Here is a 22235-nt window from a genome sequence, read left to right as displayed (position 1 = left end):
AGGCCCCAAGCACAGCCACACAGACGGCAGCAAAAGGACCAGGTGTGGAGATTTTTAACACTAGTAGACCCTGGACACAAACAGCGTCAGATGCCGATTGTGGGAGATTTACTCACGGGTTTGTACACCAGCTGTATCCTGGGTCTAGCAGGGGTATCGGTCCAGGAGTCTTTCAAATTCCCTGTCCTCTGCCGTGGGGAGCAAGGCACCGGAAAGTGCTGACATTGGCAGGCTGCCTCGACACTCCCCCCCCCCCACTCCCGGAAGCCCACATGGGTGCTGCACTCTGAGGAGGCTACAACTATTTTTAGCAGGTGCAGAGGGAGGCTGTGGTGGGCTGCACACTTCTCTTTTTGTTTTATTCTGAGCAGAACCTGAAGACGGATGTGGTGCTACGTACTGTCATCCTAGCCCCTCAGAAGCTAATGCACAAGAAGGGCAAGCTTGAGGCTAGCCTGGGCTACAGCATTAGCCTCTGTCTCCACAACAGACAAAGAAAAAACAAGGCTAGGTACTTGGCAGGTGCTTACAATCCTAGTTCTGGGACTGGGGCTGAGAAGGGCATGGCACATCCATATTTCATTGGCGAGACAGCCCAGCTACTCAGTGACCTCCACATTCAGCAGAGAGCTGAGAGATGGCTCAGCAAGGAAAGAGGCTGGGCACACAGGCCGAGGACCTGAGTTTGACCACCAGCACCAACATAAAGGGGGAGGGAGAGAAACCAAGGGGTCCTCTGACCTCCACTCATCCATTATGTAATAGGTACACACAGACACACATCATACATGCACATCACAGACACACAGACATACACACACATCACAGATACACAGACATACACATATCCCATTACATAACATACACATATCATACACACATCACAGACACACAAACACACACATCATACACACACATCACAGACACACAGACATACACACACATTACAAACACACATACATACACACACCCCATTATATATCACACACATATCATACACACATCACAGACACACACATCACAGACACACAGTCATACACACAGGTCATAGACACACAGACATACACACACATCACAGACAAACACATACCCCATTACATATCACACACACACACACACATCAGAGATACACACACATCATACACACACATCATAGACACACAGGCACACATCATACAATCACAGACATACATATCATATACACTCGTCATAGACACATACAACATATACATCACAGACACATAGACATATTGCATCACATATCACACACACAGACACATATCATACACACACACACACACACACACACACACACACACAACTAATAAGTAAACACCAAAATAAAAAAGAACTTGAAGTAGAAATGATCTGTGTAGACACTCGACATTAACCTTGGCTCCCTACATCCACATGTACACACTTGCTTACGCACCATGTGCATGTGTAGACAAACATGCACACACATATGTACTATGTATACATAACACACATGGTAAAAAATAATAAGAAAGGAAGAAAAGCACAGTTAAAAACCCCAAACACCAGCTGTTTAAACGATGCCTAATTGGAGTCTGTGGGTGGTCTGAGCTCCTGGGTACACACCAGAACACAGAGACCTGAGGTGCAGAGCACAGAGAACTGGGGTGCATGAGCCATAGGTGGCAGAAGGGGTGCAAGGAGCAGGACAGGAGCTCCTGTTCCCCAGAATTCCTGATGTCACTGCCCTATGCACTGGCTTGTGCTGCCATGCTGTACCCTCACCCAGGACACCAAGAACCCCACCTAGGAGGGAATGAGGACCTGGAACATTCCAGAAAAAAGGCACCTATCTATCTGTACACATAGTGCTCTGTTCTCTTCTCTTGACTTTGCTGTTAGTGAACACAGAGCACAAAGTCCCTTACACTCCCCAATATGATCCCCACCACATTCTAGCACCCAGGGGGTCCACTATGCATCAGGAGGTCATTCCTCTCTGTTACTAAGTGGTAGCCTGTCAGTGAACATTTGGGGTTACTGTTGACTGGAAAACTCTTACAGGAGTCTTCAAGTGAACAGACGTTGCCATTTCTCGTGGAGATATACCATGTAGTGGGCATGTCAACCACACGATCGATGTTAGCCTCACAGCGTCCTTGCTACTTGGACTGCCAGGCTCTGGAAACTCAGGCCTTCCCTGAGTGGGTGACATTGGATTCTCACTTCCTACTTCTTGCTTTCAACCTTTCCCTCCAAATGGACCTCTCCTCTGGGGGCTGTGAATTGACCGTGAAAAGTCCCCCCTAGGCCTGCCTGTTTTTATACTTTATCCCCAGGGGGTGGCGCTATTGTGGAGCCTTTAGGAAGTAGAGCTTTGCTGGGGAAAGTGAGCTTTGAGATTTTAAAGCCGCGCCCCCCTTTCCTCTTCACTCCTGACCGTTTGCAAAGATCCCCCTTTTCATCGCTGCTACTGTGTCTTCTTCACTCATTTTCCTTGGAGCAATTCACCACATCCCACCAAACTGTAAGCCTCAACAAACCGTCCCTGCCATAGCTCTTCTTTTCAAGTATTTTGATGATAGTGAAGAGAAAAGTAACAAACACAGACGTCAAAGGGTGTCTCCTCCTAAATTCATGTCCACATAGAAGATGACCTTATTTGGTGATGGGTGCTCTGCAGACATTATTATGATGAAGTTACACTGGACCTACCTCCAGTGGCTGGTGTTTGTGTTAGAAGAGGAAATGACACAGACCCAGAGAAGGGAAACGAAACGGGGCAGAGACTGGATCAGGAGCCACCACAGGCTGGAAGTGGGAGCTGCGGATATGACTCAGGGCAGAGGAGAATTTTAGGACCTCACCTTGGATCCCTAGAACTAAGACTAGGCATGTTTGTTTGTGCTTATGATCCCAGGAGTGTGAGGAGTGGAGACAGGGGGCTTTCTGCGGCTTGCTGGCTACCAGCTCAGCTCCAGCTTCAGTGACACGACCCTGTCCATCAGAATAAGGTGGACACTGACAGAGCAGACAACCAGCATCCTCTGGCTTCTGTACACATATACATGCATAATACATGCCTACACACATACATGTATACATACACATACATGCATACACACACGTACCTACATGCATACACACATACATACATGCATGCATATACATACGTGCTCTACCAAATATACATATAAGTACACATACCTAACTCACATATACCAAAAAACTGCAAGCTAGAAGGAGAGCAAGCCACTTAGCCAGCACTTGGGGGGCTGAGGGAGGGGGATCATGAGTTTGAGCCCAGCCTGAGCTATACAGGGAGACACCATAATAACCAGCAGAGCTGGAAGAGGCAGCAGGGTTTGTTCCCCAAGGCCACCAACACCTTGATTTTGGACCTTGAACTCCACGCTGTGAGAGAATCATCCCCTATCCCTTTGTCCTCTCTCACCGGCAGTAGAAGAATGGACAAACTCTCTGAGACCACAGGGGAGGGGTACGTGGAAAACCCCTCTGGGAAGGTGGCAGCCACCGAGTCCCACACAAAAGGTGGTGGTCCTGGAGCACGCACGATTACACACTCATACCACAGGGTACCAGTCTGAGCTTGACAGCCAAGATGCTTCCCCTACAGCAGGAAAGATCCAGCTGCACACAACAGCCCTCCGGAAGACACTTGGGGACCCAGAAACACAGCCCCCTTATTTCAACCCGGGATGGCTGGATCAAACTCCGAGCCCCAAGCATCACAATATGTAAGCGTCACGGCACGGGCTCCGTTTTCAGAGTAGGCGGAGGTCTGTCTTGTTTTAGCCCGCCATAAACCAATTCACGGGACTCAGATACATCCTGGCCCTGTTTGCGTTATTTATTTTCGCTTTGAAACTGTGATTCAAAAACAGCCCAGGTCCTCCCCTGCTGACTCAGCTGCCTGAGCCCAAACTCATAAAATCCCATTTCAGAAAGGCCCCAATGATTTTATTTTCTGATCATAAATATGAAATTTAATTAGCAGCTTGCTGCTAATGAAGTCGCCATGGAAGCCGGAGTGGAGACGCAGAGAAGTCACATAAAGCTGAGCCCAACATCCTGTTAACTCTTCCCTCCTCTGTCCACCCTGTCCCTGCCTGGGTCTTTCCCACCGCCATGTGCGTGTGGCAGTGAGCCATAGATAGAAGAGGGGAGTTTGCGGCCGGGATGAGGCATGGCTTCTCACTCAGGTCCTCACTGTGTCCCCGCCTTGACTCTCTGGTACACCCAGTAGCCGTGGATTCTATGTGGTGGTTAATTTTATGTGTCAGGTTGGTTGAGCTGAGGGCTGTGCAGACAGCTGGGGTGGGGCATATCTGGGTGTGTCTTAAACGGTACCAGCATTTGATAGGGGCTGGGTGAAGAACACCCGATGTCATCTGCACCGGTGGGCACCACGGATCTATCCAGGGCACGGTAAAAGCAGGCCAGACCTGAGAGTTTGGTCTTGGTAGTCATTCTCCTGGCATTTGGAAGCACCAATTAGATAAACGGAGAAAGGGAACCCACCCTGGATGTTTGAAGCCCCATCCCAAGGACTAAGGTCCTGAAGCGGAGCTGAACACAAGCAGTCCTCTCTCTCTCTCTCTCTCCTTCCTGACTGCAGCCGCAGAGTGACAACCACCTCACACTCTGCTGCTCTGCCTTCCCCGCTCTGATGGACTGCACCCTTGAAGTGTGAGCCACACTGAGCCCTTTCTCCCTTAAGTCGCCTTTACCAGGTATATTGTCCCTTCGAGGACACAAGTAACTCCTTCAGGAGGGCTCTCCGTCTTGTGCTGTGCCTTCCTCTTCTCCTGCCTCAGACTCAGAGTTTTTGGACTCTAGGGCTCCACTGGTCCCCCTTGGACTTGGAGTGGGTCAGCCATGGCTTTTCAGATTCTGCAGCATGCTGTATGGGTGTTGTGGGACTCCTAGTGCAAACCCTAGTGAACTGGCATCTTCTGTAAGTCCTAGTAGTTCTGTGTCGCTGGTCGACTTGTAGGCACAGTCTGGCTTGCATCTTCTCTCCACAACCCTTCTAAAGAAGTACTGTCCAAGGGTATTAGAGAGAGACCAGGCACAATGTGGTGTGGCTGCCAAGAAGCTTACCCACCCCCCTCAGCAGATGTCAGAAATCTTGGCTCCACCGTGAGATACGAGATAGGAGCCGAGCAGCAAACAGCTGGGTCCATTATGCCCCACTGTGGCTGAGGATATGAGGTTGTGGGAGAGGGGTCCCAGCTTCTCTCTCTCATGGGAATTTTTTAGTTTCTTCTGCCCATTGCCCTAAAGGTCAGCACGACTCTGCAGGTTCTCCTCTGCACCTCAAAGCTTACCCTGTTCCTCCAGCTATGTCTACTTTAGGCCTGTCTGTGAAAGCGGGAAGATGACACCCACTGCAAGGAGGATTTAGATGCATTTCTAAGGCCCAGGTCTGGAGTTTTATTATCATCAGCCTTCTGTGTGAGTTCTTGGTTAAATCCAAAATGCGGGGGGTGGGGACGTGGCTCAGCACAGAGCCCCTGCCTAGAATCCTATGTGGGAATGAGGCCATGGATGAGTGGTAGAGCCCCTGCCTAGAATCCCCCAGTGAGGGGCTGGGGTGTGGCTCAGTGGTAGAGCCCCTGCCTAGAATCTCCCAGTGAGGGGCTGGGGTGTGGCTCAGTGGTAGAGCCCCTACCTAGAATCCCCCAGTGAGGAGCTGGGGGCGTGGCTCAGTGGTAGAGCCCCTGCCTAGAATCCCCCAGTGAGGGGCTGGGGCGTGGCTCAGTGGTAGAGCCCCTGACTAGAATCCCCCAGTGAGGGATGGGAGTGTGGCTCAGTGGTAGAGCCCCTGCCTAGAATCCCCCAGTGAGGGGCTAGGGGCGTGGCTCAGTGGTAGAGCACCTGCCTAGAATCCCCCAGTGAGGGGCTGGGGTGTGGCTCAGTGGTAGAGCCCCTGCCTAGAATCTCCCAGTGAGGGGCTAGGGGCGTGGCTCAGTGGTAGAGACCCTGCTTAACATGCGTAAAGCAGAGAGTTTTGTTCCTGGTACCAAGAACCAACCAACCAACCACAAAAAAAAAAAAAAAAATCCAAAATGAAGAATTATCTAACTTCTCCACGAATGGAGAGCAAGCAGGCCAAATGTGGCAGTACATGCCTGTAATCCCAGTATTTGAAAGATAGAAACAGGAGGATTTTGAGTACTAGGATAGCCTGGGCTACACAGCAAGACCTTGCCACCCCCAGCAAACCAATCAGATGATTCCATGCCTTATCTGAGAAGCTGAAATGAACACTCAAGTGCAAACTTCTTAAACAAGGTCACATGGTCAGTGCTGACATAACCCTCGCCCCCAGGAGTGTGTTCACACACACAGGGGGCTTTGCATGACCGTGTTTGAAATTCCTGCCTGCTAAGATGACACGAGGCTGTTTTTTTATATGTAGAGGTTATGTCTGGACACTCAATCCTGTGTGCTATGTACACGGGAGAAGGCACACAGACCTACCCACTGTGAACACTGAACACTGGGTCCGTGGGAGGGTAACGGAGTCCACAGCATGACACCATGGAATTTGTCTGCAGTCAGAGGACATATTACATTCTAGAAAAAAGTTTATGGTAGAAAGTAATAGAGTTTTTTGAGGGATTTAAAAAAAAATCATAAGCTTCTTGCATTTGGGTTTTGGTTCCTGAATAAGAAAGAAGAACCCGTGTTTTGACTCCTTGGGCTCTGTAGGGATTTTCCTGGGTAACTATTGACATGTCTAGGGTACTACAGCTGGAATAAGTGTTCTAAGCAAGCTCTCTACAACCATCCCTCAGGCACGGTCGTTCAATGGGTGCAGATGCTGAAAACATCAAATGTTTCAAAGAAAGATGAGCTTTTGAAAGCCATTCCTGTTTCTCTTCACTTTCTGGGCTCAGTGTCTTATGCAAACCCAATCTCACAGACTCAAGTGCCTTGTGAAACCATGAGCTCCAGCACCAGTGCCACCTGCAGCATCAACAGTATCTCCCTCAGTGTCAGCACCAGCACCAGCACTATCAGCACCAACATCACCATCAGCATCAGCACCAGCACCATCAGCATCATCACCAACATCTCCATCAGTGTCAGCACCAGCATCAGCACCATCAGAACCAACATCCCCATCAGCATCAGCACCAGCACCATCAGCATCAGCACCAGCACCATCAACATCAGCACCAGCACCATCAGCATCATCACCAACATCTCCATCAGTGTCAGCATCAGCACCATCCTCAGCATCATTACTAGCATCTCCCATAAGCTTTACTTTCAGTTGCATCATCAGCATCACCATTGGCAACATCATCACCACCAGTTCCAGCATCAGCATCAGCATCAGCATCAGCATCAATATCAACATCAGTATCAACTTCAGCATCACCCAAAACCAGTTAGGCTTACCACGTCCCAAGCTTGCCTGGATACTCTGAATCTAATTGTAACAATGTAGCCTTAGACTTTAGCCTCTGGGGCCTGAAATATGGCTCTGTGGTTAGGAAGACCGACTGCTCTTCTAGAAGTTCCAGGTTTGATACTCAGCACCCATGTGGTGGCTCACAACCATCTGTAACTCTAATTTCTGGAGACCCAACACCTTCACTGGCACTAGGCATGCATGTAGTACACAGTCATATGTATAGGAAAGACATCAATACACATTACAAAGTAGATCTTAAAAGAAAGGACTTTAACCTCTGTCTAGGGCACAGTGTGGTAGCAGCCTTCTCTTGGCTTTTTACACAGATACTCTACAGAGACACTTCCTGTGAGCCCCTAGTTAGCAGACAGTACTGAGGAAGGGGTCTTTCACCAGAGAAGTAAATTAGCCAATACCCAAATAAATGCTAGCTAACAAGACAAAATACTTATAGGACTTTAAGGAAAGAAGCATTTATTTTGCTCACACAGTTCAAGACCACTTTTTAAGACCCCATTTAGGCCCTCTTTTTAGGTCTCCTTTCTATTCAGTTCAAGATGCCAGCCCAAGGAAAGGCGCTGCCCACTTCATGGTGGGTCTTTCTGCCTCAGTGAACTGAATCCATAGAATTCCTCACACAAACACGTAGAAGTTTGTCTCCAAGGTGAGTCTAGATTTGTCAAGTTGACAATAAAGCTGTGTGTGTGACTATCACAGTAACACATGGTGGCCTCCAGCTTTCTATCCTCCTGCCTCAGCTTCTCAAGCTCTGGAGGTAATAGGCATGTGCCACTACGCCTGCTGAAGGACATTTCTTATGATACAGGATGAAGCTCTGATGGGCATGAAGGGCTGAAGAGTCTTTGATACAGAAGGTATAGGGTTAATGAAATATTCTAAAGTCATTCTTAATTTCTTTTTAATGTGACAGCCTAAAGCCAAAATAACAATGCACCGTGCAGTATATAATAGAGGGAGAAGTCAGGCAGAGGACAATAGCACAAAAGACGACAGAGGGTTAATGAAATAGATGTGGTCATAAGATTCTACGATAGATGTGAAGTCATATAACATTATTACAAAATAGTCTAGGGTAACTTAAAGGGCCGCTTTAAACGCCACAGAAGAGCAGTGAGTGCACTGAAATAAAACACAGAGCCAGGGTAACAAGCCAGTGGAGAGAAGCAGCTGGAGCATCAGAAAGCCCAGGGTACACCCACAGAAAGCAAGAAAGATCCAAGAAGGTGGCCTAGTGGTAAAATGTTTGTTGCTCAGCATGAGGACCTGCGTTCAGAGCTTTAGGACCTGTGTTTAAATAAACCGGGTACGACCATACCTGTACCTGTAATTCCAGAGCCTGGGGTTGCAGGGAGGGGGAAGCAAGTGGAGCCCTGGGGTTCACTGACCAACCAGTCCAGCTGATCAGCTGAGCTTTGGGTTAAGCGACTGACTCTGTCCCCCAAAATAAGGTAGAGAATGATAGAAGACACCTGATCTCAACCTCCAGCCCCAACATGCATGTACACCTGCACATGCACAGACACACAGACACACATATACACGGAAGCAAAGAATATAGAAAAAATGGAGCAAAGAGGAGATGTGTCAGAAGGAAAACACGCTTAGGTGACAAGAGTGGATGAAAAAGATTGCTGTGGCTGCTGATTGCCAACATTCACGCATACACACACACACACACACACACACACACACACTCAATATAAAAACCCAGAAATAGGGACTGGAGTCACGCCTCAGTTAAGAGTCTTGGTTGCTCCTGCCTTGGACCTGAATTCAGTTCCCAGATCTGTATGGTGGCTCATAACCCCAGTTACAGGGGATCCAATGCCCTCTTCTGGCCTCCACCACATAAATACAGTGCACACACAAACATGCAGGCAAAATGCTAGTACATGTTCCTTTAACTTATCTAAGACCTAGAAAAGAGAAAATAAACAGAGGGAAACACTGTACACACACACAAAGTAGCCATATTAAAAACAGACAAGAAGACATTGCCAGCTGTAAGAAAGGCCCTTCACAAACACACAGTCAATTCACAAGAAGGGAAAGGAATCTGAAATCTGTGTTCTAGCCAGAGATACAGAACTCAGGCAGCAGGAAAGCTGAAAGAGATGACTTTGCCTACTGCCTGTGTGCCTGTGTGCCTCCTTCTGTAACCCCTATCATCCCTACCTCCCTTTCTTCTCATCTTCATAATGGATAGAGTGGTGTGTGTGTGTGTGTGTGTGTGTGTGTGTGTGTGTGTACTCATGTACATGGAGGTTAGAGGTCAATCTTGGGTGTTGTTCCTCAGGCACTGCCCCCCCCCATTTCCTGACGTGGGGGTCTCTCAGAGGCCTGGAATTCTTTGATTTATCTCAGCTTGCTGGCTGGTGACAGGGATATGGCCATCTTCATCTCCTAAGGGAGGGCATCACACTCGTGTTTTTCTTTAATATGGGCACTGAGGATTGAACTTGTGCTTGCAAAACAAATACCTGGCTAACTGCATTATTTTCCAGTAGTCTGATGAACTGTTTACACAAAACTCTGTGGATTTTTTTACCTAATGTTTATCCATTTCAGTAGTTCTCTTTTGCTATATGTTAAGACTAGAAGACAAAAGAAAGGTCATGGAAGACCAGAATAGTATTATGGATTACCTGGACCTAACCGATGGTCACAAATCAGGACTGTAGGGGCCCCGAAGAATGTGTCTCTTATTTTTCAATTTTCAACACTTCTCATATGTCTGTCTGTCTGTCTGTCTGCCTGCCTGTCTGTCTGTCTGTCTGTCTGTATGGAAAGTAGAAGACAACCTCTGGTTGCAACAGTCAATGGCTATAGGGATATGTATGCTAATTAGCTGGCATCAGTCTCTTGTTGTTGCTTGTCTGCCTGGCTAGCTGGCCCTTGAGTTTCCTGGGATTCTCCCGTTTCTGCCTCCCATTTTGCCTTAGGAGCTCTGAGATGACAGATGTACACACTACTGAATCTAACTTTATTTGGGTTCTGGGGATTTATGCTTACCATCAGTAGATTGAAGAGAAAAGTCATTTGGTAAAATTCAGTGTCCACTTGTTTTATTTTAAATTAAATGTTCTCTCCTGAAGGGAGGAGGGAGGATTGTAAGATGCAGGAAGTAAAGCAAACACACAAGTCTCAAGAAGTTCCTGAAACTTACAGGATTTACAACTTATATTACAGGACATTCTCCAAAGAAGTAACCTGTAAGGTATGCAGGGAGCTCCAGAGAGGTAGCTTTTCTGAGTTTCAGCTGTGCCGGGGTATTGTTTTTGAAGCTGCCTTTGAGTTAACCATGTTCTGTAAGTAATTCCTTATCCTTACTCCTAAAAATCCCAATAAACTTTAGACCTAAGTGGGAAAATTTCTTTGGTCTATCATTAGTGAATAGACATTTGTTCATGTGTCCCCATGGAAAGCCACATGGCATCACTCAGATTAAAAACTCCCAGTAACTAAGGGTTGCCCTTTAACCAGTAACAGATACTACCATATTTTGAGATGAAAAAACTGCTTTTCTATGCCTGACAAGTTGGTGCATTCTGGTAACCCCAACATTTGGGTGGCTGAGGCAGAAGGATTGTGAGTTTGAGTCCAGGTTGGGATACATAGTGAATTCAAGACCATCCTTGGAGGAAAGCCAGGATGCTCACACTAGTCCATTTCATTCAACACACTAGAGTTTCCAGTCAATCTAAAAAGGCAAGAAGGAGAAATAAAGAGGGTGGAATTTGGAAAGAAATAGTATAGTTGTCATCCTTTGCAGAGAACATCTTAAACATCTTAAAGTAGCTATAGAAAATTCTCCTAGATTCAAAGGGAATCAATTAATAATAACCAAATAACAAATATTCACCAAGTTATCAAGGTTATAGGACAGAAGATCAGTATACAAAACTCAACAAAACCTGACAAATAAAAACATAAAATGCTTATGATTTAAATGCATAGATGATGTCCATGTTGGAAATACAAGAAAATGGTAAGAAAAGTTGAGGAGCCTTAAATCAAATGGAAGGATATACCATGTCCATGGACTGTATGTTTGTTCAACTTGTTAAGCTAACATGTTCCTAGGATTTGGAGTCTCAGAAAACTGTAGTCAAATCTTAACTAGGTTTTCTTGATTGCGTATTGAGAAGCTGGAGGGCCGGGCGGCTCAATGATTAAGAATACTTACTCAGAATGCATGAAGACACTTGTGAAAAGCCAGAATGACTGCACTGAGCTGTAAGCCCAGCAGTGTGGGTGGGTGAGTGGAGACAGGTGTCTGGATCTTGCTGACCAGCCGGTGAAGCTGATCCGGCTTTTAGATCAGTGACAACATGCCTCAAGCCAATAAGGCAGAGGGCGATAGAGGAAGGTACTTGACATCCTACTCCGAATTCTGCATGTCTGTATATTGGTGTGAACCTACACGCTCACGTGCATGTGCTATACACACCACACAAGAGAAGGAAAGACAAGCAAGAGGTACTTAACACGATCAGTGCTGCTGTGACTGTGACACCAAACAAATCAAGACACAGTGAGTGGGGTTTGGGGGTCAAGCTAAAGTAAGTGGATAAAGGAGATGGAGAAGCCATCACCAGAGTCTGAAAGTAGATGTGTATTTATAGAGTTGATTAATTTTTGACAAGGGCACCAAGATGATTTGGTGGTGAGAGAGGTCTTTCAAGCCTGGAATTGCAGCAGGCAGATACCTGCAGGGAGAGCAAACCTCAATTCCTCTTAGTGGACACAGAGCAGTGTAAGACAGATTGAAGGCTTTTTGTTTTGGCGCGTGTGCAAAAGTGTTTATCTTCTGTATGTGTGTACATGCATGCATGTGCACGTGGGTGGAGGCTGCTGCCAACATTTGGGTGTCTTCCTCAATCTGTCACCACTTTCTGTATTAACTTTTAAGGTTCATCTTATTTTATGTGTGTGTATGTTTTGCCTGCATGAATGTATGTATGTGGACCACATGCATGTCTGGTGTCCACTCAGGTCAGAGGACGGGTGTTGGTGCCACTGGAACTGGACTTCCGGATGATCGTGAGCCACTATGTCGATACTGAGAACCGAACCTGGGTTCTCTGCAAGAGCAACAAGTGCTCATACCTACAGTGCTGAGCGAATCTCTCCACCTTCCATTTTGTACTTTTTAAAAAAGATTTTTAATTTTTAAATTACGTGTGGGTTTGTGCACATGAGTGCAGCGGCAGGAGAAGTGTTGGGTTCCCTGGGGCCGATGTTACAGGTGGTTGTGAGCTGCCCAGGTGTGAACACTGGGAATTGAACCTGGGTCTTCTGCAAGAGCAGTATGTGCTTTTAACCTCCAAACTACCTCCCTAGCCAAATTGCTTTATTTAAAAAAAAAACCTAATTACTTAATTTATTCAATTTACATCTGGCTTGTCCCCCATCCCTCCTCTCCTCCCAGTCCTTCCCCCATTGACCTTCTCCTGAGAGAAAGGGAAGCCCCCCTTGGGTACCAATCCACCCTGGGACATCCAGTCACCATAGGCCTGAGTGCATCCAGTTAGGGGGAAAGGGATCCAATAGCAGGCAACTGAGGCAGGGTCTGCCACTGAACCTGGAGCTCGTTAATTGGCTACGCTGGTTGGTCAATAAGGATCTGCCTGCCTCCATTTCTACAGAGCGGAGGATACAGACGCAGGCTGTCAGGTTTAGCTTTGACATGGATGCCAACTTGTGAGGATCCTAACTCAGTCCCCTGCACTTCAAGTGCTTGATTGACAGACTCATCTCCTCGGCAGCCCCAGACTGCAGACTTGGGAGTCAAACAGAGCTACAAATTTCCGGGAAGAAGCTGTAAGGCTTGAATTGTATCTTTGAGATGAGGTCTCACTATGGGGTCCAGGCAGGTTTCCACCTCTCTGTCCTCCTGCCTGGCATCCTGAATGTTGGAATTACAGGTGTGTACATCACCACGCCTGGCATAAAACAACCCCTATAACCACAGGGTTGGCAAAGACGATCCCAGAACGTTCCAGAAAGCACCGAGCGAGCCACGAGTTGGGGAAGTAATTCATCAAAATAAGCAATTGTATACCAGAAGTGTTACTAATAATAAGAACAGTTAAGCCATATGATTGGAGAAAATAGTTTCAAGACATAGAACTGACAGAATATTGTTTGCTTAAGAGCACCAAGAACGGGGGCTGGGGATTTAGCTCAGTGGTAGAGCGCTTACCTAGGAAGCGAAGGCCCTGGGTTCGGTCCCCAGCTCCGAAAAAAAGAACAAAAAAAAAAAAAAAAAAAGAGCACCAAGAACGAATAAGCCAATAAAATGGGTGCAAGTTTTCAACAGGCATTTCAGAAAAGAAGAGAGACAAACGGCCAATAAATTCTGAGGAAAATGCTCCGTGACCTTTGTCATCAGTTCATGCAAATTAAAACCAGAGAAGGGGGGGGGGCTGGTGGGATAGCTCAGTGGGGAAGATGCTTGCTGTGCAAGAATGAAGACCTGGGTTCAAATCCCCAGAGCCCGTGAGAGCACACATCTGTAACTCCAGTGCTCCTGCAGAGAGATGTAAGATGGAGACAAGTGAGTCTCTGGAAGCTCTCGGACCAGAAGATCGGCATATGCAACAGTAAACAAGAGAACCCCCCCCCCCCAAACAGGGTGGAAAACAAGGGCCAGCTCACAAGGTTGTCCTCTGACCTCCGTTGCATGCTGTGGTATACATGGTCCTGTAGCCTCATCTCTCGCTCTCGCTCTTCCTCTCTTTCTCTCTCTCTCTCTCTCTCTCTCTCTCTCTCTCTCTCTCTCTCTCTCCACACACACACACACACACACACACACACACACACACCCCTGATAGTATGGTGAAGGTTTCAGACTCCAATGTGTCAGGTGTGTGGCAAGTGAAACAGTTCAAACACAAGCCAAGGTGGGGACAGGTGTTACACAGCATGGCTCTTTGGGAAACTGAACATCTTGATCCCTGGGACTCAGCAGATACATGGAGATCTAAGACTCAAGAGCCTGTGAATTAAACAAACACATTTATTATAATCGAATGGATGTGTTTGTGGGTGCACGTCCACGCTGTGCATGTGGAAGTCAGGGGGGCAGCTTTGTGGAGCCAGTTCTCTCCTTCTCCTCTTACGTGGGCTCTAGAGATTGAACGCAGGTCATCAGACTTGTGCGGCGAGCACCGTTACCTGCTCTGTCATTTGAGGGCCCCGTTTAACCATTTAGAACTTTGTGGGACAGGATCTTAGGTAGTCCAGGTTGGCTTTAAATTTAATGTGTAGTTTAAGATAACTTTGACCCACCTGCTTCCACTTCCTTAGTGCTGGGATAACAGGCGTGCACAGCCACACCTTGCTCATGAAGTTTTGCTGATGGAACCCAGGGCTTCCTACATGCTGAGTAGCCCTACAGCAACTGATTTCAAACCCAATTTGTATGGATTTACTTAGGAGGAATAAAGACACGTCTACGGGCGGGATTTGTGCATGAATACCTGAATGGCTCTACCTCTAACATCTGGGAGGGTGGATCAGTAAATCATGGCAACAAATAGAATAGGGCTCATGAGGCAAGACCTAGTCTCAAAAATCAGACAGGAGGAGGAGCGGGGGAGAAAGAAGAGGAAATAGAGAGGAAGTAAGGGCAGGGAGAGACATGGCTGGAGAAAGAGGAGATTACATTGTGCTGTTTCACTTCCTCTCCTTCCTCCTCCTCTTCATCCATCCCCTCCCATGCCCTTCTCCCTTTCCCCTTTCCTCTCCTCTCCTCTCCTCTCCTCTCCTCTCCTCTCCTCTCCTCTCCTCTCCTCTCCTCTCCTCTCCTCTCCTCTCCTCTCCTCCCCTCCCCTCCCCTCCCCTCCCCTCCCCTCTCCTCTCCTCTCCTTTCCTTTCTGTCTCCCTGAAACTCATTCTAAAACTCAGGCATAGGCTAGAAGGAGAACACCCACCCAGGTAGGAGGAATCAAGGTTCCCAGCCCCAACACTGCTATGCCCCCTACTGGCAACCACAGCTATTGCCAACAATTGCCAGCTGCTGGGAAGCTGGCTTGGGTGTTGAGTGTGTGGAAATGGCTCCCTCTAAACTTCAGATCAGTGAGCTAACTTAGTGACATTGCTGCATCATGGTGAGTGGCTTCTTATAGACCTTTTTGTTTCTTGACAAACAGCCCCCACTCCCAGGCCTTTTTCCTTCTCGGAAAAGAGTCAGACTCAAACACCCCAGAGCACATTTGGGCTCCATCTGTGAAACCCTTCAGTCACATCATTTGCTAGACTTTATGGCACAACACAACATAGATTTGTTTGTTCAATTCACTGAAATTACCTAAAGACACAAGGAGATTCTTGATCACTGGGGTAGATCCACACCAGACTGGGAACCTGCATTTTGAATTTCATCCTGGTGGGGTGGTAGCATTTGGGATAACATGTCCTCTTGTCTGTCACCCATGACTGCCATTACCTTTGAGATTAAACATGTAAAGGCACTATATAATTTCATACCTTTCTTTGTGATACTGTGGGTAAAATTGCCAGGTGCTCTACCACTGGGTCACACCCTAGCCCCTCACTGGGGGATTCTAGGCAGGGGTTCTACCACTGAGCCACACCCCCAGCCCCTCACTGGGGGATTCTAGGCAGGGGCTCTACCACTGAGCCACACCCCAGCCCCTCACTGGGGGATTCTAGTCAGGGGCTCTACCCCTGAGCCACACCCCAGCCCCTCACTGGGGGATTCTAGGCAGGGGCTCTACCACTGAGCCACGCCCCCAGCCCCTCACTGGGGGATTCTAGGCAGGGGCTCTACCACTGAGCCTCACTCCAGCCCCTCACTGGGGGATTCTATTTAAGTACATTATTTACTGCCTATCCCTAGGCCATTTTACCGGTTGCTTCTAAGTAAGTGCCCTACCACTGAGCTATATTCCCATTTAGTGTGTGTGTGTGTGGGGGGGGGGCTAAAACTAGGTATGCAGCATTGGCTGACTTTGAACTTGTAATCCTTCCACCTCGGCCTCCAGAGGAGCTGTGACACAGGTGTGTGCTACCACACTCAGTTTTACTTCATCCTTATGGTGACTCCATCTATAGTGTCCGACATGCTAATACTCTCTGCTTTCTGTCAGAAGTAGCGAGCATACCCTGACACCTAGTTACTGCGGCTCCTTCCGGATGTCTGGACTGCCATTTCTGCTCCACAGTTCAGTCTCACTCAGTTTATTTAACCAGGACAACTCCATTTGGCACCCACCGCAAGGACATCAGGCAGAGCTGACAGGATGACAGTAATGGACGGTGGCTGACGAGAGACAGGGAGTGTGGCACGAAATATGGGCAGCCGTGGGGAAAGATGGGGAAAGGGCAATAAAAAACACAGCAACTCCACTTAAGTAATGCTGAGGTCACAGCATAGGGCAATAAAACGAGGTCACACACAGTCGGAGCCCGTGCGCCATTCTTAACACACTTGTTTCTGTAGCTGACACAGAGATCCATTTAATCACAGCTCCAACTCCAAACATGTCCTTTTCCAGAGAACAGTCAAGCGAGGCTCGCCACCCCCAAGGGTGTATTTCAGAAGTTGCAAGGAATTTTCTCCACCTTAGTTTCTCCAGGGTTTTTATTCCTTTGCAGTAATGGGGACAGAATTCAGGGATTTATCATTGAGCCGAGCTCTCAGTCACAGATTCTAGGCAGGGGCTCTGCCACTGAGCCACACCCCAGCCCCTCACTGGGGGACTCTAGGCAGGGGCTCTACCACTGAGCCACGCCCCCAGCCCCTCACTGGGGGATTCTAGGCAGGGGCTCTGCCACTGAGCCACTCCCTAGCCCCTTACTGGGGATTCCAGGTAGGGACTTTACCACTAATCCACACCCCAGCCCTTCACTGGAGATTCCAGACAGGGTCCCTATTGTTGAGCTCCAGCCTTTGGTTTATTTTGAACCTGTATCTTCCTAGCTGTCCGTTGCAGCCAGGATCTCACTATCCTCCTGCTTTAGCATCTTGGGTCTCCATCACAGGCTGCACTACTATGCCTGGCCATGACTCTTACTTTTTTCCAGCCAGTGAGTCAATCACACACCATGGGCAAAGCAGGACCGTGCTTTTCTAAGTAAGCCGTTCTTCCCTCTGTGACAGCATGTGCTGCTCTAGGCTGGTTGAGGTCAGTCTGGGACGATTTGCATTCTTCCTTGGGTCTCATGGTCTCTGGTCACTCACCTTCCTTGGTGTTTGGTCACATGAGTGCTCATGTGTCAGTCTCCTGCTTCTCAGGAGCCCCTCTTCCCTTAGTTCTAGGAATACTGAGAGGTCCCAAGCCACATGTAGTGCTGAGGTAAATTCAGGAAGATCTGGAGTTTCAAGCCAGCTTGAGCGACATAGTGAGTTCAAAGCCTGGACTAGAAGGGAGCCTCTGTTTCATCAAACCAAGATAGCGAGGTCCTTCCCATTAGGCAGCAACTTCTGCATCCACTTACTCTTAGGGATTACATTTAGACGGATGTTTTTAATTTGGAAGATTTGTATGTGCATATACACATTGGCATGTGTGTATGTGCATACCTGAGTGCAGGTGGGCACGTGTGTGGAGGCCAGAGACTTATTTTGGTAGTCTCCCTTGATCCCTCTTTCTTTACCTTATTCTTTGAAGCAGAGGTCACCAACATAGATAGTCCTCTTGCTCAGGAGATCCTGGGTTTATTTTTGAGGCCAGAATTATAGGTGGTCTCCTGTGCTCACTTGACATTTGTGTGTGTTCTGGGGATCCAAACACTGCTTCTCATGATTGTATGGCAGGTGATTTCACCCCCGTCCCCAGCTATCTCCCTAGGTACAGTGAGAGTGTGAGCACGCATGTGGAGTGTGATTGTGACCGTAGGTGTGAGTGTGAGCATGCATGTGGAGTGTGATCGTGACCGTAGGTGTGAGTGAGAGCATGCATGTGGAGTGTGATTGTGACCTTAGGTGTGAGTGTGATCATGACCTTAGATGTGAGTGAGAGCATGCATGTGGAGTGTGATCATGACCGTAGGTGTGAGTGTGAGCATGAATGTGGAGTGTGATTGTGACCTTAGGTGTGAGTGAGAGCATGCATGTGGAGTGTGATTGTGACCTTAGGTGTGAGTGTGATCATGACCTTAGATGTGAGTGAGAGCATGCATGTGGAGTGTGATCATGACCTTAGGTGTGAGTGTGAGCATGCATGTGGAGTGTGATCATGACTATAGGTGTGAGTGAGAGCATGCATGTGGAGTGTGATTGTGACCTTAAGTGTGAGTGTGATCATGACCTTAGGTGTGAGTGTGAGCATGCATGTGGAGTGTGATTGTGACCGTAGGTGTGAGTGAGAGCATGCATGTGGAGTGTGATCATGACTATAGGTGTGAGTGAGAGCATGCATGTGGAGTGTGATCATGACTATAGGTGTGAGTGAGAGCATGCATGTGGAGTGTGATTGTGACCTTAGGTGTGAGTGAGAGCATGCATGTGGAGTGTGATCATGACCTTAGGTGTGAGTGAGAGCATGCATGTGGAGTATGATCATGACCGTAGGTGTGAGTGTGGATCCTTGCCTCTTACTGTGTTCGAGGCAATGTCTTCTGTTTGCGGCTGGGTATGCTAGGCTGGTCCATGATTCATTTGTCTATGCTTTTGCATCTGTGATATGAAGAAACAACCTCTACCCCACAAGGTTTCAAAAAGTGGCCTGGCATCAGTTCAGTGGTTGGAGAATGTTGCTGGGCATGGACTGGGGAGGGGCCTCTGAGGCTACACACCTAGCCGAAAAGCTATTGATAGTTGATGGCGACTTGGGGAGGGAAAAATCAGTTTTCTTCAGTGATGTAGCCACTGGTGACTTGTTCAAGACACAGTAACCAACCAATTACGTGTGTAATAAATACCATAGAAAAGACACGAGAGAGGAGTGGAAGTTGATATGCTGGGAAGATGGTTACAGAAGGAGTGAGAGGGAGATGAGAGAGAAGCGGAGTGCATATAATCAAAATACACATATGAAAGGGTCAACAAGTAAATAATTTATAAATATTTACACTTATTTTTATTTATGTGTACCTGTGTGTGCCTTTTGATATGAGTACTCTATGTGTGCAGGTCTGTCAGAGGTCAGAAGAAGGTATTGGATGAGCTACCTGACAGAAGTGCTTGGAACTGACCCCGGGTCCTCTGCAGGAGCAACCAGTGCTTTTAACCATTGAGCCATCTCTCTAGCCTCTCTCAAGATTCATTACCACCACCATCATCATCATCACTACCACCATCATCACTACCACCACCATCATCATCACCATCACCATCACCACCACCACCACCATCATCATCACTACCACCATCATCATCATCACTACCACCATCATCACTACCACCACCATCATCATCACCATCACCATCATCACCACCATCATCACCATCATCACCATCACCATCACCACCATCACCATCATCATCTTTTTAAAACAAAAAGCAACCGTGCTAGGCCTGGTTGCAAAAACCTGTCAGTCTTGTTTCTCAGAAGGCTGAGGGAGGCAGGTTGAACGAGCAGAGCCAGACTGCCAACCTATAGCATCAGACCCTTTCTCAAGCCAAAAACGAGCCAAATAAACATAGGCTTTGCTGGCTTAGAACTCTCTGTGTAGACCAGGCTAGCTCCAAAAGTCGAGGTTATCCTCCTGCCTCTGCCTGCTGAGAGATGGGATCCCAGACATGTGCCATCACACCCAGCGAGACCTGAAGCTTTTTGGTAGGCACACAAAAGTCGTAAGGAATAGGAGAAATGATCAGTAGTGGTCTTGAACCCTTCGCCCTCCTGCTTTCACCTCCCAAGTGATTGGGTTTATAAATATGCACCACCAGGTCCAGCTTGTGTTGAATAGCATTTTAAAACTCCGGAGAATGCCTTAAATAGCGGGGACAAAAATCCCACGTTGGGTCCTGTTTTATTGAACACCTTTGGCTGGTGCGTGAGTAAAGGACACAGGGGACAGACAGACTGCAAGCCACAAGAAGTTGGGACGGGAGATAATTAAAATGATAAATAAGCTCATTAATATGCAAGAGAACAAGACAGGCAAGAACAGAGCCCCCGGGGCTGGCATGATGTAAAGGTGTCTCCTGCACAAGCCTAGAGCCCACATAAAAAGGTCTTCTGACTTCTGCAGGCTGTGCCACATGCTTCCTCCCACACAATTAGAGTAGCACAGGCCCCAGTACACAGTATGGAACTCTATGGAAACAAACAGAAGATGCCGGGAAGTGCCTTAGACTCACATACAAGAGAGGGGTGGGAGAGGGACTGACACAGCAGAAAGGATTCTTCCTATGTTTATGTATTCATACCTTGAGAACAGGGGTTGAAGCTTAGGGGAGTGCATATGCTGGGTAAGTCTGCATCATGGAGCTATACCCTACCTTCTTTCTTTTCTTCCTTCCTTCCTTCCTTCCTTCCTTCCTTCCTTTCTTCTTGATATATAATATATAATATATTATATATTTTATATATTACTATATTGATATATAGTCTTGCTATATAATCCGGTCTGGCCTTTGACTCATTAATGTAGCCCAGGCTGCCTCTTGAACTCATAACATTCTCCTGCTTCCACCTACCGAATGCTGGGATTACAGGTAAGCACCAACTAGGCCTGGCTTGTGCAAAAAGAATTTTAAGGAGAAAGGAGTGGGGAAAAAAAGAGAAAAGGTGGTGGCCTTTGGGTTCACTAACAGGGCAAGGTTAGTTGATGAGATGCACCCATGCTAAACACAGGTCCCCTCTCTTCCACTCCTAATGGACAAGAAATCTTCAGCAGCTACTATAAGCATAGGCTGAAATACATAAACCAGTGCAAGTGGCTGAAGGAGAGGCTGTCCCCAGGACATGAGCAGCCATGAACCAGGAATGGCTCTAAGGGGACAATTTAGGACCTGCCTGAAATGGGACAGATAACTGTCGAGGCTTCTGCAAATTCTCCTCATCCACCCTGTGGATAGGCAGCAGCATGTGGGAGTGGCTTGCTACATGGGCATAGGGTTTGGAGGTCAGAGATGGAGGGGCAAGCAGAACCCATAGGGATAGAACAGTGTTGGATCTGACATCCTCCTCATTTCAGAGCTGGCATCATTTTGTCTTCATAAAAGGCTGCGATGAGCAGAGGCAGCCATGGTGGACAGGTCAGGGAGAGCATCTCTTGGAGGACAGCCCTCTCATTAGGAACACTGGACATTAGAGAAAGGCAAAGCTAAGTGGATGGATGCTCCATCAGGAACGGAAAAAAGTCACCAAACAAAGCATACATCAAAACTAGATGTAGCTAGGCATGCTCTAAATCCCAGCACTGGGGAGGCAGAGGATCTCTGTGAGTTCCAGGCCAGCCTGGTCTACAAAGTGAGTCCAGGACACTTAAGGATAAATAGAGAAATCCTGTCTTAACCAAAACCAAAACCAAAACCCAAACCCAAACCAAAAACCCAAAACCAACCAATTCCAAAAACCTGGATGCAATGGTGCGTGCCTGTAGACCAGCACTGTAGAGGAGGAGGCAGGAGGATTGGGAGTTAAAGGTCATCCTCAACTACATAGAGAATTCGAGGCTAGCCTGAGCTACATGAGATGCTGTCAAAACCATCCATCCACCCACCCAACCAACCTACCTACCTACCAACCAACCAATCAACCAATCAATGAACCAATCAATCAATGAACCAATCAATCAATGAACCAATCAACCAGACAATCGAAAGGCAAAGCTAAACACCTCCAAAGAAATGTGTGCTTCCCACCCC

At 47.6% G+C, this 22235-nt stretch overlaps 1 protein-coding gene across 2 annotated transcripts in view; it reads right to left on the bottom strand.

Moving 5' to 3' along the window:
* Window positions 1–22235, bottom strand: part of Card11 (caspase recruitment domain family, member 11) — a 136958-nt gene that overhangs the window by 82749 nt on the left and 31974 nt on the right. Inside the window, exon 1 of one of the 2 annotated variants that reach the window (XM_039089959.2) lies at window positions 117–267. The exons of the other annotated variant lie outside the window; for it this stretch is intronic. The gene's annotated coding sequence lies outside the window, so the exon portion shown is untranslated. Of the gene's footprint in view, window positions 1–116; window positions 268–22235 lie in introns of those variants that run through there. 2 annotated transcript variants of the gene reach the window in all.

This window comes from Rattus norvegicus, chromosome 12, assembly GCF_036323735.1.
Source record: "Rattus norvegicus strain BN/NHsdMcwi chromosome 12, GRCr8, whole genome shotgun sequence".
NCBI classification, from domain to species: Eukaryota; Metazoa; Chordata; class Mammalia; order Rodentia; family Muridae; genus Rattus; species Rattus norvegicus.
The sequence above is the reverse complement of the archived record's forward strand: the minus strand, read 5'-3'. Positions and strand labels throughout refer to the sequence as shown.